Source organism: Schistocerca nitens, chromosome 1 (genome assembly GCF_023898315.1).
Source record: "Schistocerca nitens isolate TAMUIC-IGC-003100 chromosome 1, iqSchNite1.1, whole genome shotgun sequence".
NCBI classification, from domain to species: Eukaryota; Metazoa; Arthropoda; class Insecta; order Orthoptera; family Acrididae; genus Schistocerca; species Schistocerca nitens.
In genome coordinates, this window is record NC_064614.1 from 719,988,853 (window position 1) to 720,004,737 (window position 15,885).

The 15,885-nt window shown below is 41.0% G+C and overlaps 1 non-coding gene across 1 annotated transcript; it reads right to left on the reverse strand.

Moving 5' to 3' along the window:
• Positions 1-3,568: 3,568 nt before the first annotated feature.
• On the reverse strand, positions 3,569-3,643 carry Trnat-ugu (transfer RNA threonine (anticodon UGU)). The gene has a single exon. It is a non-coding gene; the product is annotated as a tRNA-Thr (tRNA).
• Positions 3,644-15,885: the final 12,242 nt, after the last annotated feature.

Sequence of the window (15,885 nt, forward strand, 5' to 3'; positions counted from 1 at the left end):
TGCCCATCATACTCATTACTCGTAGCATAGCGTGTGCGTTCGCACAAGTAGGTCAATGGCTGGGAAGCCATATTTTAATTATATATGACCGTGGTATCTGTTCCCGAAAGAACAGTTACCGTGGATGACCATGCAGCTTTCTTAGAAATGAAATGATAACTAAATGGACACCCTAGCTGCCATCAGGCGTTGATGTACTTCATAGGGGTATGTTGAAAATGTGTGCCCCGACCGGGACTCGAACCCGGGATCTCCTGCCTACATGGCAGACGCTCTATCCATCTGAGCCACCGCGGGCACAGAGGATAGTGCGTCTGCAGGGACTTATCCCTTGCACGCTCCACGAGAGATCCACATTCCCAATGTGTCCACACCACTACATTCGTAGTGCGCCTAATAGATGTTTGTCCATCATACTCATTACTCGTGACAGATTAATCTACCAAGTCCCGTACGAGTTCGGGCATAGCGTGTGCGTTCGCACAAGAAGGTCAATGGCCGGGAAGCCATATTTTAACTATATATGACCGTAGTATCTGTTCCCGAAAGAACAGTTACCGTGGATGACCATGCAGCTTTATTAGAAATGAAATGATAACTAAATGGACACCCTAGCTGCCATCAGGCGTTGATGTACTTCATAGGGGTATGTTGAAAATGTGTGCCCCGACCGGGACTCGAACCCGGGATCTCCTGCTTACATGGCAGACGCTCTATCCATCTGATCCACCGCGGGCACAGAGGATAGTGCGTCTGCAGGGACTTATCCCTTGCACGCTCCACGAGAGATCCACATTGCCAACATGCCCACACCACAACATTCGTAGTGCGCCTATTAGATGTTTGCCCATCATACTCATTACTCGTAGCACAGCGTGTGCTTTCGCACATGAAGTTCAATGGCCGGGAAGCCATATTTTAACTATATATGACCGTAGTATCTGTTCCCGAAAGAACAGTTTCCGTGGATGTCCATTCAGCTTTCTTAGAAATGAAATGACAATTAAATGGACACCCTAGCTGCAAACAGGCGTTGATGTACTTCATTGGGGACATGTTGCAAATGTATGCCCCGACCGGGAATCGACCCCGGGATCTCCTGCTTACATGGCAGACGCACTATCCAACTGAGCCACTGCGGGCACAGAGGATAGTGCGTCTGAAGGGACTTATCCCTTGCACGCTCCCCGAGAGATCCACATTCCCAACATGTCCACACCACTACATTCGAAGTGCGCCTAATAGATGTTTGCCCATCATACTCATTACTCGTAGCATAGCGTGTGCGTTCGCACAAGTAGGTCAATGGCTGGGAAGCCATATTTTAATTATATATGACCGTGGTATCTGTTCCCGAAAGAACAGTTACCGTGGATGACCATGCAGCTTTATTAGAAATGAAATGATAACTAAATGGACACCCTAGCTGCCATCAGGCGTTGATGTACTTCATAGGGGTATGTTGAAAATGTGTGCCCCGACCGGGACTCGAACCCGGGATCTCCTGCCTACATGGCAGACGCTCTATCCATCTGAGCCACCGCGGGCACAGAGGATAGTGCGTCTGCAGGGACTTATCCCTTGCACGCTCCCCGAGAGATCCACATTCCCAATGTGTCCACACCACTACATTCGTAGTGCGCCTAATAGATGTTTGTCCATCATACTCATTACTCGTGACAGATTAATCTACCAAGTCCCGTACGAGTTCGGGCATAGCGTGTGCGTTCGCACAAGAAGGTCAATGGCCGGGAAGCCATATTTTAACTATATATGACCGTAGTATCTGTTCCCGAAAGAACAGTTACCGTGGATGACCATGCAGCTTTATTAGAAATGAAATGATAACTAAATGGACACCCTAGCTGCCATCAGGCGTTGATGTACTTCATAGGGGTATGTTGAAAATGTGTGCCCCGACCGGGACTCGAACCCGGGATCTCCTGCTTACATGGCAGACGCTCTATCCATCTGATCCACCGCGGGCACAGAGGATAGTGCGTCTGCAGGGACTTATCCCTTGCACGCTCCACGAGAGATCCACATTGCCAACATGCCCACACCACAACATTCGTAGTGCGCCTATTAGATGTTTGCCCATCATACTCATTACTCGTAGCACAGCGTGTGCTTTCGCACATGAAGTTCAATGGCCGGGAAGCCATATTTTAACTATATATGACCGTAGTATCTGTTCCCGAAAGAACAGTTTCCGTGGATGTCCATTCAGCTTTCTTAGAAATGAAATGACAATTAAATGGACACCCTAGCTGCAAACAGGCGTTGATGTACTTCATTGGGGACATGTTGCAAATGTATGCCCCGACCGGGAATCGACCCCGGGATCTCCTGCTTACATGGCAGACGCACTATCCAACTGAGCCACTGCGGGCACAGAGGATAGTGCGTCTGAAGGGACTTATCCCTTGCACGCTCCCCGAGAGATCCACATTCCCAACATGTCCACACCACTACATTCGAAGTGCGCCTAATAGATGTTTGCCCATCATACTCATTACTCGTAGCATAGCGTGTGCGTTCGCACAAGTAGGTCAATGGCTGGGAAGCCATATTTTAATTATATATGACCGTGGTATCTGTTCCCGAAAGAACAGTTACCGTGGATGACCATGCAGCTTTCTTAGAAATGAAATGATAACTAAATGGACACCCTAGCTGCCATCAGGCGTTGATGTACTTCATAGGGGTATGTTGAAAATGTGTGCCCCGACCGGGACTCGAACCCGGGATCTCCTGCCTACATGGCAGACGCTCTATCCATCTGAGCCACCGCGGGCACAGAGGATAGTGCGTCTGCAGGGACTTATCCCTTGCACGCTCCACGAGAGATCCACATTCCCAATGTGTCCACACCACTACATTCGTAGTGCGCCTAATAGATGTTTGTCCATCATACTCATTACTCGTGACAGATTAATCTACCAAGTCCCGTACGAGTTCGGGCATAGCGTGTGCGTTCGCACAAGAAGGTCAATGGCCGGGAAGCCATATTTTAACTATATATGACCGTAGTATCTGTTCCCGAAAGAACAGTTACCGTGGATGACCATGCAGCTTTATTAGAAATGAAATGATAACTAAATGGACACCCTAGCTGCCATCAGGCGTTGATGTACTTCATAGGGGTATGTTGAAAATGTGTGCCCCGACCGGGACTCGAACCCGGGATCTCCTGCTTACATGGCAGACGCTCTATCCATCTGATCCACCGCGGGCACAGAGGATAGTGCGTCTGCAGGGACTTATCCCTTGCACGCTCCACGAGAGATCCACATTGCCAACATGCCCACACCACAACATTCGTAGTGCGCCTATTAGATGTTTGCCCATCATACTCATTACTCGTAGCACAGCGTGTGCTTTCGCACATGAAGTTCAATGGCCGGGAAGCCATATTTTAACTATATATGACCGTAGTATCTGTTCCCGAAAGAACAGTTACCATGGATGACCATGCAGCTTTCTTAGAAATGAAATGATAATAAAATGGACACCCTAGCTGCAAACAGGCGTTGATTTACTTCATAGGGGACATGTTGAAAACGTGTGCCCCGACCGGGACTCGAACCCGGGATCTCCTGCTTACATGGCAGACGCTCTATCCATCTGAGCCACCGCGGGCACAGAGGATAGTGCGTCTGCAGGGACTTATCCCTTGCACACTCCCCGAGAGATCAACATTCCCAATGTGTCCACTCCACTACATTCGTAGTGCGCCTAATAGATGTTGTCCATCATACTCATTACTCGTGGCAGATTAATCTACCAAGTCCCGTACGAGTTCGGGCATAGCGTGTGCGTTCGCAGAAGAAGGTGAATGGCTGGGAAGTCATATTTTAACTATATATGACCGTAGTATCTGTTCCCGAAAGAACAGTTACCGTGGATGACCATGCAGCTTTCTTAGAAATGAAATGATAATTAAAAGGACACCCTAGCTGCAAATAGGAGTTGATGTACTTCATAGGGGACATGTTGAAAATGTGTGCCCCGACGGGGACTCGAACCCGGGATCTTCTGCTTACATGGCAGTCGCTCTATCCATCTGAGCCACCGCGGGCACAGAGCATAGTGTGTCTGCAGGGACTTATCCCGTGCACGGTCCCCGAGAGATCCACATTCCCAACATGTCGACACCACTACATTCGAAGTACGCCTAATAAATGTTTGCCCATCATACTCATTACTCGTGGCAGATTAATCTACCAAGACCCGTACGAGTTCGGGCATAGCGTGTGCATTCGCACAAGATGGTCAATGGCTGGGAAGCCATATTTTAACTATATATGACCGTAGTATCTGTTCCCGAAAGGACAGTTACCGTGGATGACCATGCAGCTTTATTAGAAATGAATTGATAACTAAATGGACACCCTAGCTGCCATCAGGCGTTGATGTACTTCATAGGGGTATGTTGAAAATGTGTGCCCCGACCGGGCCTCGAACCCGGGATCTCCTGCTTACATGGCAGACGCTCTATCCATCTGAGCCACCGCGGGCACAGAGGATAGTGCGTCTGCAGGGACTTATCCCTTGCACGCTCCACGAGAGATCCACATTGCCAACATGTCCACACCACAACATTCGTAGTGCGCCTATTAGATGTTTGCCCATCATACTCATTACTCGTAGCATAGCGTGTGCGTTCGCACATGAAGTTCAATGGCCGGGAAGCCATATTTTAACTATATATGACCGTAGTATCTGTTCCCGAAAGAACAGTTACCGTGGATGACCATGCAGCTTTCTTAGAAATGAAATTATAATTAAATGGACACCCTAGCTGCAAAAGAGGCGTTGATGGACTTCATTGTGTATATGTTGAAAATGTGTGCCCAATGAAGTACATCAACGGCTGTTTGCAGCTAGGGTGTCCATTTAATTATCATTTCATTTCTAAGAAAGCTGCATGGTCAGCCACGGTAACTGTTCTTTCGGGAACAGATACTACGGTCATATATAGTTAAAATATGGCATCCCGGCCATTGACCTTCTTGTGCGAACGCACACGCTATGCCCGAACTCGTACGGGACTTGGTAGATTAATCTGCGACGAGTAATGAGTATGATGGGCAAATATCTATCACGCGCACTACGAATGTAGTGGTGTGGACATATTGGGAATGTGGATCCCTTGGGGAGCGTGCCAGGGATAAGGCCCTGCAGACGCACTATCCTCTGTGCCCGCGGTGGCTCAGATGGATAGAGGGTCTGCCATGTAAGCAGGAGATCCCGGGTTCGAGTCCCGGTCGGGGCACACGGTTTCAGCATGTCCCCAATGAAGTACATCAACGCCTGTTTGCAGCTAGGGTGTCCATTTAATTATCATTTCACATAGTAAATGTTGTGGAGAAGGCAAATCAAAGACTACATTTTATTGGCAGGACACTTAAAAATGTAACAGGCCTAATAAAAGGACTGCAACCATGTTTGTCCATCCTCTTTTAAATTCTGCTGTGTGCTGTGGGACCCTTACCAGATAGGATTGACTGAGTGCAAAGTTCCATGAAGGGCAGCACGTTTTGTACTATCGTGAAATAGGGAAGAGAGTGTCACTGACATGATACAAGATGTGGGGAGGATACCATTAATAGAAAGGCGTTTTTCGTTGTGGTGAAAATTCCCACAAAATTTCAATAACTATCTTTCTTCTCAGAATGCGAAAATATTTTGGTGACGCAAACGTACGTAGGAAGAAACTATCACAATGATAAAATAAGGGAAATCAGAGCTCCCACGGAAATATATCGTTGTTCGTTCTCTCTGCACACTATACTAGATTGGTATAACAGAGAATTGCAAAGCTGGTATGATGAGCCCTCTGCCAGTCACTGAAATGTGACGTGCAGAATATCCATGTAGATATAGATGCAGATGCAATTGTAGTAAAGAAATATTTGGGAAATGGATTGAATACATATTTTAAATGATTTCTTTCTTAAAGAAGTCATGAACACTACATATCTCATCTCAATCCAGATGGATTAAGTAGTTCACAATCACCTCAGTCAATTTGTGTATCGATATAGACATAGATTTAACATCAGGGTAATACACAGATAGACAAAATTTTCTCATTCGTAGCTTAGCTATTTATACACACGAAAATGTAGGAAAATCCACAAAAAGCGATCATTGGTTTTGAGCTGTAGATGTTGATGAAATATTAGAATGAAAGTATATTGGTGTAAAATAACAAAAAAAACATGAAAATATTTTAACAACGAATAGTTCCCCAACCAAATAAAAATAAAATATAAAATATATCCTTATACAAAATTTTATTTCTATACAAATTCAAAACATTACCCCTAAATCTGTTGTCATTTGCTGTTTCATGAATGTTTTTGAATTTTCCTGGAATAACAGCAAACTTTTTTATAAAACTAGGGAAGTACATGTGATGATTGATAATGGAAACAATCATTTGCTGAAAGCTATAGTTGATCCAAAAATACTAGAATATGCAAATCCACCAAAAGGAAATTTCGCCATATTGGAGAAAAACCTTGTAAAGCATTGAATAATATAAAGTTGAACAACGGATTCTCCTTATCAAATTTTCATTTCATACTGTTTTCTTAATGAAACAGGCTTATAAAAAATGGTTCAAATGGCTCTGAGCACTATGGGACTCAACTGCTGTGGTTATCAGTCCCCTAGAACTTAGAACTACTTAAACCTAACTAACCTAAGGACATCACACACATCCATGCCCGAGGCAGGATTCGAACCTGCGACCGTAGCAGTCCCATGGTTCCGGACTGCGCGCCTAGAACCGCGAGACCACCGCGGCCGGCGAAACAGGCTTATAATCACTAGTATTGAAATGAAAATGGAACAAGCAGAAGATACACAAAGATGGCATATTTAAACTAGTTTTAGCATCAATTTGAAACAATAAAAAACTGCAATCATGCAGGAAAAAATTGGAGATGTAGAAAGTGGTAAAGATGTGGCTATGTGTGCTGAGGAGAAGATAAGAAGAAACTGCAAACTTAAGAAGATGAGAGTAATTGCTTGTACAACAAATTACTGAAACCCAACCATATATGGTTATACCAAACGAAGATATTAATTTTAGAAATATGTTCATTATTCGACCATAAATTGATGATAAATTTGAGTGTGATATCTATGTGATTAGATGTCAAAGAAGAACGTTACAGACTCCATTATATGTACAGTAAGAGAGACATAAAATTTTAATAAATAATTGATGAATCAAATAAAATCCAAACTCAATTAGCATGTAGAAAAAATGACAGGAGACTTGAGTTAGATTATTCGTTTCCACAGAAATTACTTTTCATTAGCTAGTGGATACACAGAGCAACAACTATTACAAGAAGTAAGAAATCTTTTATAGAACAACATTACCTTTGTTTAACCAACTATTACATGAAGTATCAGAACCCATCCATTTAACATTCACTTGATCTCCTGTCTTCCTGAAAACTTCCACCACAAGATATACATCTGGGTTCTTTGATTCCTCTACTTCTTGCTCACAAGGTTTCCTTCTCAGTCCTTCTCCACCTGAAGCACTTAATTTGCATCTCATTTGATTAGAGAGAATAACACTGTAATTATTTAGGATTTCTGTAGAGCAGCTGGCTGTATACTCTTTTTCAAATGTTCCTGTAAGTCTATTGGTCCTAACTTTATCTGATATTTTAAATTTCGATTTAGCACTAGATTCAATGGCAGCCAGTTTATAAAATTTGTTATTAACATCTACTGATTTTATTTTCATTGTTAAATATTTCATATTATTCTATTAATCAACGAATTTTTTAACCAAAACAGTCCATTTATAACTTTCTCGAAGAGTATATGTCTTCCACACAATCTCTTTCATTGTTGTGTTAAATCTTTCTAGAACAGATGTTTTTAGTACTGTAGTGTTCAGTAATGGTTGATGTTGTATTTATTTATGTGACCTTCTAATTCTCTATTATAAAAATCTTTTCACAGCTCGTTAGTAGATTTCTTGGTCATCATACTTTTTTTTTATTAGAAAGGCATTTACTACATTTGCACATGTTTTACCTTTCTATGGAATAGACTGAGCAAATTTGAAGAACAAATCACTTATAGTGCACACAAAATCTCATGGCTGCAAGATGTGTATTTGGTTAGAGAAGCGTGTTAGAGTGGCAGTGGTGGGGTGCCACTCACAGCGCTGTAGGGTAAATAACAAGTGCTGGAGGGAAAGTGTCTTTCTACATCGAAGCCTATACTCGCATTTTTGTTAAATGTTAAACGGGGCTCACCCACACCCACAGCTGCATCATGACCATTCAAAAAGATCTGTAACCCCTTGTCTGAGTAGTACCTAAAAATAATTCCATAAAAAATGCGCCAATTTCTTTTGTTGAAACGAGTTGAAACGAGTTGCGAGTGTCGAATTTTGAGTAAAACCTACACATTTCCCTTGTTGCCAAAAATTTGCTTCTCTTGCCAGACCCAGGTGTGTTTACAGATTCTCACCTCACTATCATGTACTACAAACGAATTCTTTAACAGTTGTTCATTAATTTTTTAAGTTAATAACAGAGGAAAAGTAAGATCACAGTCTTATGAAAAGTACGTCCTTGGTACAAAATAAACGTTTAATGACTTGACTTACGTTATTTCAAAGCCCACAGCATTTCTCATTTCACCAGCTGCCATAGGCCCTTAAGAATTACATTGTTTAATCCGAAAAGTTTCTAATTACTAGAATAACACGGTAGGTAATAAGGCTATGCGTAATAACCTTGTGGCACTACACTCTCCTCTTTGTGTGCTATAATTTGCCCAAATCTCATTTTGATATCTCAAACCGTTTATGAAATACAAGGAATGTTGTGGTCATTTCACTCTGGCTTTATCGGCAGCGCAGTGCGATAGCATATGAGTGTGCTACGTCAGATGAATTTCATGAAATTGGAAACAGATAGAAAATTCCAACCCAGTCTAAAGAAAAATTCAATAACTTAGCTGTTTCATAAGCAGCAACATATTATGTAATGCGCGCCAGACACAAAATTGTTGTTGTTTTGATCTTCAATCCTGAGACTTGTTTGATGCTGCTCTCCATGCTACTCTATCCTGTGTAAGCTTCTTCATCTCCCAGTACCTACTGCAGCCTACATACTTCTGAATCTGCTTAGTGTATTCATCTCTTGGTCTCCCTCTACGATTTTTACCCTCCACGCTGCCCTCCAATACTAAATTGGTGATCCCTCGAAGTCTCAGAACATGTCCTACCAACCGATCCGTTCTTCTAATCAAGTTGTGTCACAAGCTCCTCTTCTCTCCATTCTATTCAATACCTCCTCATTGGATATGTGCTCTACCCATCTAACCTTCAGCATTCGTCTGTAGCACCACAATTCGAAAGCTTCTATTCTCTTCTTGTCCAAACTACTTATCGTCGATGTTTCACTTCCATACATGGCTACACTCCATACAAATACTTTCAGAAACGACTTCCTGACATTTAAATCTATACTCGATGTTAACAAATTTTTCTTCTTCAGAAACGCTTTCCTTGCCATTGCCAGTCTACATTTCATATCCTCTCTACTTCAACCATCATCAGTTATTTTGCTCCCCAAACAGCAAAACTCCTTTACTACTTTAAGTGTCTCATTACCTAATCTAATTCCCTCAGCATCACCCGAGTTACTTCAACTACATTCCATTATCCTCGTTTTGCTTTTGTTGATGTTCATCTTATACCCTCCTTTCAAGACACTGTCCATTCCGTTCAACTGCTCTTCCAAGTCCTTTGCTGTCTCTGACAGAAGTACAATGACATCAGCAAACCTCAAAGTTTTTATTTCTTCTCCATGGATTTTAATACCTACTCCGAACATTTCTTTTGTTTCATTTATTGCTTGCTCAATATACAGATTAAATAACATCGGGGATAGGCTACAACCCTGTCTTACTCCCTTCCCAACCACTGTTTCCCTTTCATACCCCTCGACTCATATAATTGCCACCTGAATTCTGTACAAATTGTAAATAGCCTTTCGCTCCCTCTATTTTACTCCTGCCACCTTCCGAATCTCAAAGAAAGTATTCCAGTCAACATTGTCAAAATCTTTCTCTAAGTCCTCAAATGCTAGAAACGTAGGTTTGCCTTTCCTTAATCTTTCTTCTAAGATAAGTCGTAGGGTCAGTAATGCCTCACGGGTTCCCACATTTCTACGGAATTCAAACTGATCTTCCCTGAGGTCAGCTTCTACCAGTTTTTCCATTCGACTGTAAAGAATTCGCGTTAGTATTTTGTAGCTGTGACTTATTAAACTGATAGTTCGGTAATTTTCACATATGTCAACACCTGCTTTCTTTGGGATTTGAATTATCATATACTTCTTGAAGTCGGAGGGCATTTCGGCTGTCTCGTACATCTTGCTCACCAGATGGTAGAGTTTTGTCAGGACTGGTTCTCTCAAGGCCAGCAGTAGTTCTAATGGAATGTTGTCTACTCCCAGGGCCTTGCTTCGACTCAGGTCTTTCTGTGCTCTGTCAAACTCTTCACGCAGTATCATATCTACCATTTTATCTTCATCTACATCCTCTTCCATTTCCATAATATTGTCCTCAAGTACATCGCCCTTGTATAGACCCTCTATATACTCCTTCCACCTTTCTGCTTTCCCTTCTTTGTTTAGAACTGGGTTTCCATCTGAGCTCTTGATATTCATACAAGTGGTTGTCTTTTCTCCAAATGTCTTTTTAAGTTTCCTGTAGGCAGTATCTATCTTACCCCTAGTGAGATACGTCTCTACATCCTTACATTTGTCCTCTAGCCATCCTTGCTTAGCCAATTTGCACTTCCTGTCGAACTCATTTTTGAGACCTTTGTATTCCTCTTTGCCTGCTTCAATTACTACATTTTTATATTTTCTCCTTTCATCGATTAAATTCAATATTTCTTCTGTTACCCAAGGGTTTCTACTAGCCCTCGTCCTTTTACCTACTTGATCCTCTGCTGCCTACACTTTTTCATCCCTCAAAGCTACCCATTCTTCTTCTACTGTATTTCTTTCTCCCATTCCTGTCAATTGTTCCCTTATGCTCTCCCTGAAACTCTGTACAACCTCTGGCCATTTCAGTTTGTCCAGGTCCCATCTCCATAATTTCCCACCTTTTTGCAGTTTCTTCAGTTTTAGTCTACAGTTCATAACCAATAGATTGTGGTCAGAGTCCACATCTGCCCCTGGAAATGTCTTACAATTTCAAACCTGGTTCCTAAATCTTTGTCTTACCATTATATAATCTATCTGAAACCGGTCAGTATCTCCAGGCTTCTTCCATGTATACAGCCTCCTTTCATGATTCTTGAACCAAGTGTTAGCTATGACTAAGTTATGCTCTGTGCAAAATTCTACAAGGCGGCTTCCTCTTTCATTCCTTCCCCCCAATCCATATTCACCTACTATGTTTCCTTCTCTCCCTTCTCCTACTCTTGAATTGCAGTCACCCATGACAATTAAATTTTCGTCTCCACTACCTGAATAATTTCTTTTATCTCATCATACATTTTGTCAATTTCTTCGTCATCTGCAGAGCTAGTTGGCATATAAACTTGCACTACTGTAGTAGGCGTGGGCTTCGTGTCAATCTTGGCCACAATAATGCGTTCACTATGCTGTTTGTAGTAGCTTACCCGCACTCCTATTGTTTTATTCATTATTAAACCTACTCCTTCATTACCCCTGTTTGATTTTGTATTTATAACCCTGTAGTCACCTGACCACAAGTCTTGTTCCTCCTGCCACCGAACTTCACTAATTCCCACTATATATAACTTTAGCCTATCCATTTCACTTTTTAAATTTTCTAATCTACCTGCCCGATTAAGGGATCTGACATTCCACGCTCCGATACGTAGAACGGCAGTTTTCTTTCTCCTGATAACGACGTCCTCTTGAATAGTCCCCGCCCGGAGATCCGAATGGGGAACTATTGTACCTCCGGAATATTTTACCCAAGAGGACGCCATCATCATTTATTCATACAGTTAAGCTGCATGCCCTCGGGAAATATTACGGCTGTAGTTTCCCATTGCTTTCAGCCGTTTGCAGTACCAGAACAGCAAGGCCATTTTGGTTAATGTTACAAGGCCAGATCAGTCAATCATCCAGACTGTTGCCCTGTAACTACTGAAAAGGCTGCTGCCCCTCTTTAGGAACCACACGTTTGTCTGGCCTCTCAACAGATACCCCTCCGTTGTGGTTGCACCTATGTACGGCTATCTGTATCCTTGAGGCACGCAAGCCTCCCCACCAACGGCAAGGTCAATGGTTCATGGTCGTAAAGACCACTATTATTCATTGCAAACTTTTTCAAATTTCGGGCAGTGTCCTACTTCCACGTAAATATCACAATAACTATGACGATTAACAAATCACTGACACATCATAATGAAAATGACATCTAAAGCTACAAGTAAAACAAAAATTAATTTTTTACGGGCTAGATTCTGTAAAATAGGTTGAGGAGGACTGCAAAGCGTGTACGTCGATTCTGTCATTTCAGAGTGGCGGAAAGCTGCTTTTTGGCATCTTTTTCTAAACAAACGAATGAAGTCACCCAACTCTTCAGATGAAAAGTGGCCACTGCGCATCGGACGCCGTATCCTGTGTGACCAATACAGTTAAGAGATATGTAAAGCCTTTATTTAGTTTTTAAATACCTTTCAATTTACCTGAATGCATATCTACTAGATCAGCTTGCGATAAGCCATCTACAGCAAAGGAAACAATATATCTTTACGAAAAATTTTCCTCTTGGTTTTAGCAACATTTTAATCATCTTTTCTCCAATATTGGACTGCAGATCATCCACAATTTTTTAAAGAAACTTACTCTTCTAAGTTTCACATATTGTGTAAACACCCTCATTTCTTGCATGTTTCGTTGTTATACTCTTATGATGATGTGTGTCAGTACATTTTCTGCACTTAAAACACCATATGTGATTGTCCTGAAAGACAGAGAGTGAAGCTCGATTAATCATCTACATAGTTATATATTAGTCATCTATATAGATTAAGGAAGCTAATCTATTTCATGAAATACAACTAATTTTGTCTCCAAGGCCACAGTTTTCGCTGTGTAGTTTCAGTATTGTGATATAATTTATTTAGATGCAAGTATTTAACTAGTTGTTTGGTAAATTACACTGAATAAATTAAACACAATATCAGCTGAATCGGTCTTATGGCTGTCCACACTGTAGTGGCAAATGCATGGACTGCCACCATGGTTGCATGTACCCAAATTAATTAATCCACATTCTACAGTTCTTGGTTCACTAGGTACTCCATCAGTCGTCAAGATGTATCGAAAATGCTTGACTTTTAGTTGTTTTACAAGATTTCCTATACCAAATTTGATAAGGCTTTTGTATTCTTTTTTATTAATTTGGGGACTTTGTTACTCTTTTCACTCCAGTTCCTTTCTTCTCTATGGCAGGATTATGTTTTCCAATCCTCAATCACATATCATTTTTTATGACTGCATTTATAGTAGCAGCTGCTCCACCAGCTAGTGAACAAATTGTAGCTAAATATGGCAATGCTGGCAAAAGTAATGGAAGAAATCTTCCATGTTTTGTTAGTCTAGACCTTTGTGTCTTTTTTGTTACATATTCAATAACTTTTTTGACAACAGGTATACCTAATGTTATGAGTAAGTTTCCACCAGGTTTTTTACCTCTCTTTCTCTTTTGAGCATCAGTTAAAAAAATTAGCTATATTATGTAACTGTTCATTACTGAGTTTAATTTTAGTTGCTTTTAGTTTAGATTTGCCACTAAGCAGAAATCTGAACCAATTCTGACATTATTTATTTACATAGATAAAAAGCATCAGTATTTAGATAATGTGCTGTATTACCAGAATTCATATTTTTGAAGTTCGCTACTATTTACATCAGCATCTAAATTCATACCTAATTTTCGTTTTTCATATATTATTACTCTAACTGCAGTGCAGCAAATTTCTCTCCGAATGTAGCATCAGAATCACGAACTGTCTCTTTCTTCTACTGCTTGAAATTATCAGCTTAATGTATTATTTCTAAATGTGTATGATGTCTATAAGTAATATAATGTTGCTTGTATGTTTCAGCTAATGTATATATTCCTTGATTTCCTCCAGCTAATCTTTTGCCTGGGTAGGTGCCCAGACCATAAGACCTGCAACCTGTTAGTTGTATTTCGAAACGAAGTTTACTGATTAATGTGTTCACCAACCCTTCCCATATTTTTCATTTTTCCAAAATGAGTGTGGCAAGTTATTCAGAAACCTAATCAGATACTGATTCCTTTGGGATTGTTGACACTGTCGATTTAATCGCTACCATTGTGTTATTCCCACTTTTTCATTATGACAATTTTAATTTCCTGTTAATTCTTCGCCACGAATATCTGTTAATCTATCGATTAAATCTCAAAATACTTCTCGTCATAATTTGCCTACTATATTCTAGGACCAACAAAGTTACAAAAATATGACACTTTCACGTCGATGGATTTCATTAAATTGGGGCTCCTTTCCTCCACTACAAACAGTGTTTCCCTTAGGAACATCGTTGTAATACGGCCGAAATGTCGGTTTATAGTTTACATTTTTTACATAGAACGACGCAGTACAGCAATAAGATGAATTTTAATCACCTTTATACCAGACACACAAGCCTACGTAGCTGGTTCCAGTGTTAGGAAGTATCCTAAGCAATACCAACAGCCCCTCACAGCCCCTCACAGTTCTAGTCGTTTTATTACTCTCATTCATATTTTTTATGGCTAATTTGTTAATGAGGATTGGTAGTAGTTGAAATTTTGCTAGTATATATTTAGTAGTTTCCCTGTTTAGTAGTTCCCCTCTACAGCTCTCACACTAACACGTGGTGTGTCGTATCAAGCACTCGTTAATGTTAAGATAAATGTTCACATACAGTAGTTGGTAGTCTATGTCCTTAAACATCCTGAATATGTATTCTGTGCGCTAGAAGCTCACTTTGTCCTTTTATGAAAGATGTGTGTATGATTAGAAATGACTGCAATTCCATAAGCTTTGTGCTTCTATACCTGAGCAGTTCAGATGTTGTGCTACAGATGAATGTTAAGAATTACGTGGACTGATGTGGTAAGAAGTGAAGAGAGGAAGGGCATATTTGGAAAACACTGACCAGGAGAGGAGACAAGATGATAGAACACTTGTTAAGGTATCGCAGTTATGACTTCTCTGGTACTAAGGAAGCTGCAGAGAGCAAAAACTGTAGAGGAAGACCGAGATTGGAATACATCCAGCAAATAATTGAGGACAGTGACTGCAAGTGCTACTCTGAGACGAAGAGGTTTGTACAGGAGAGGAATTGGTGACGGGCTGCATGGAGCCAGTCGGAAGACTGTTGGCTCAGAAAAAAAAAAACTGAACACATGGATTATATACTCGTAAATCTCTTTGGTTTCCAGGTTTCATATTAGGGCCAGACAACGTCCCTGTCGTCTTGTCGATCAGCAGTGGATTGTGCGATGCCGTTGAGGAATATGGTAGGTGACTACTGAGCTACTTCGTTGTGTGCTTGTTCATTTGGTATGAGGTAATATGTATCAGAACTTGCTTGTCTACTGTAAGCACTGATTGTCATACTCACACTAACTTTTTTGGCATCATTATTCATTCTGCGAATTATTATTGCATGAAAGATGGCATTTCGTTATTTCGTTCGACTATCTGTGCACTGGTACCAACTTCATGATTATCAATGATGTCTTCAGGAAATGGGTGAATGACTCTTCATCTCTTTTGAATGCGTTAAAAGTGTGTAAGGAGTAAATATTACGAAAAACAAG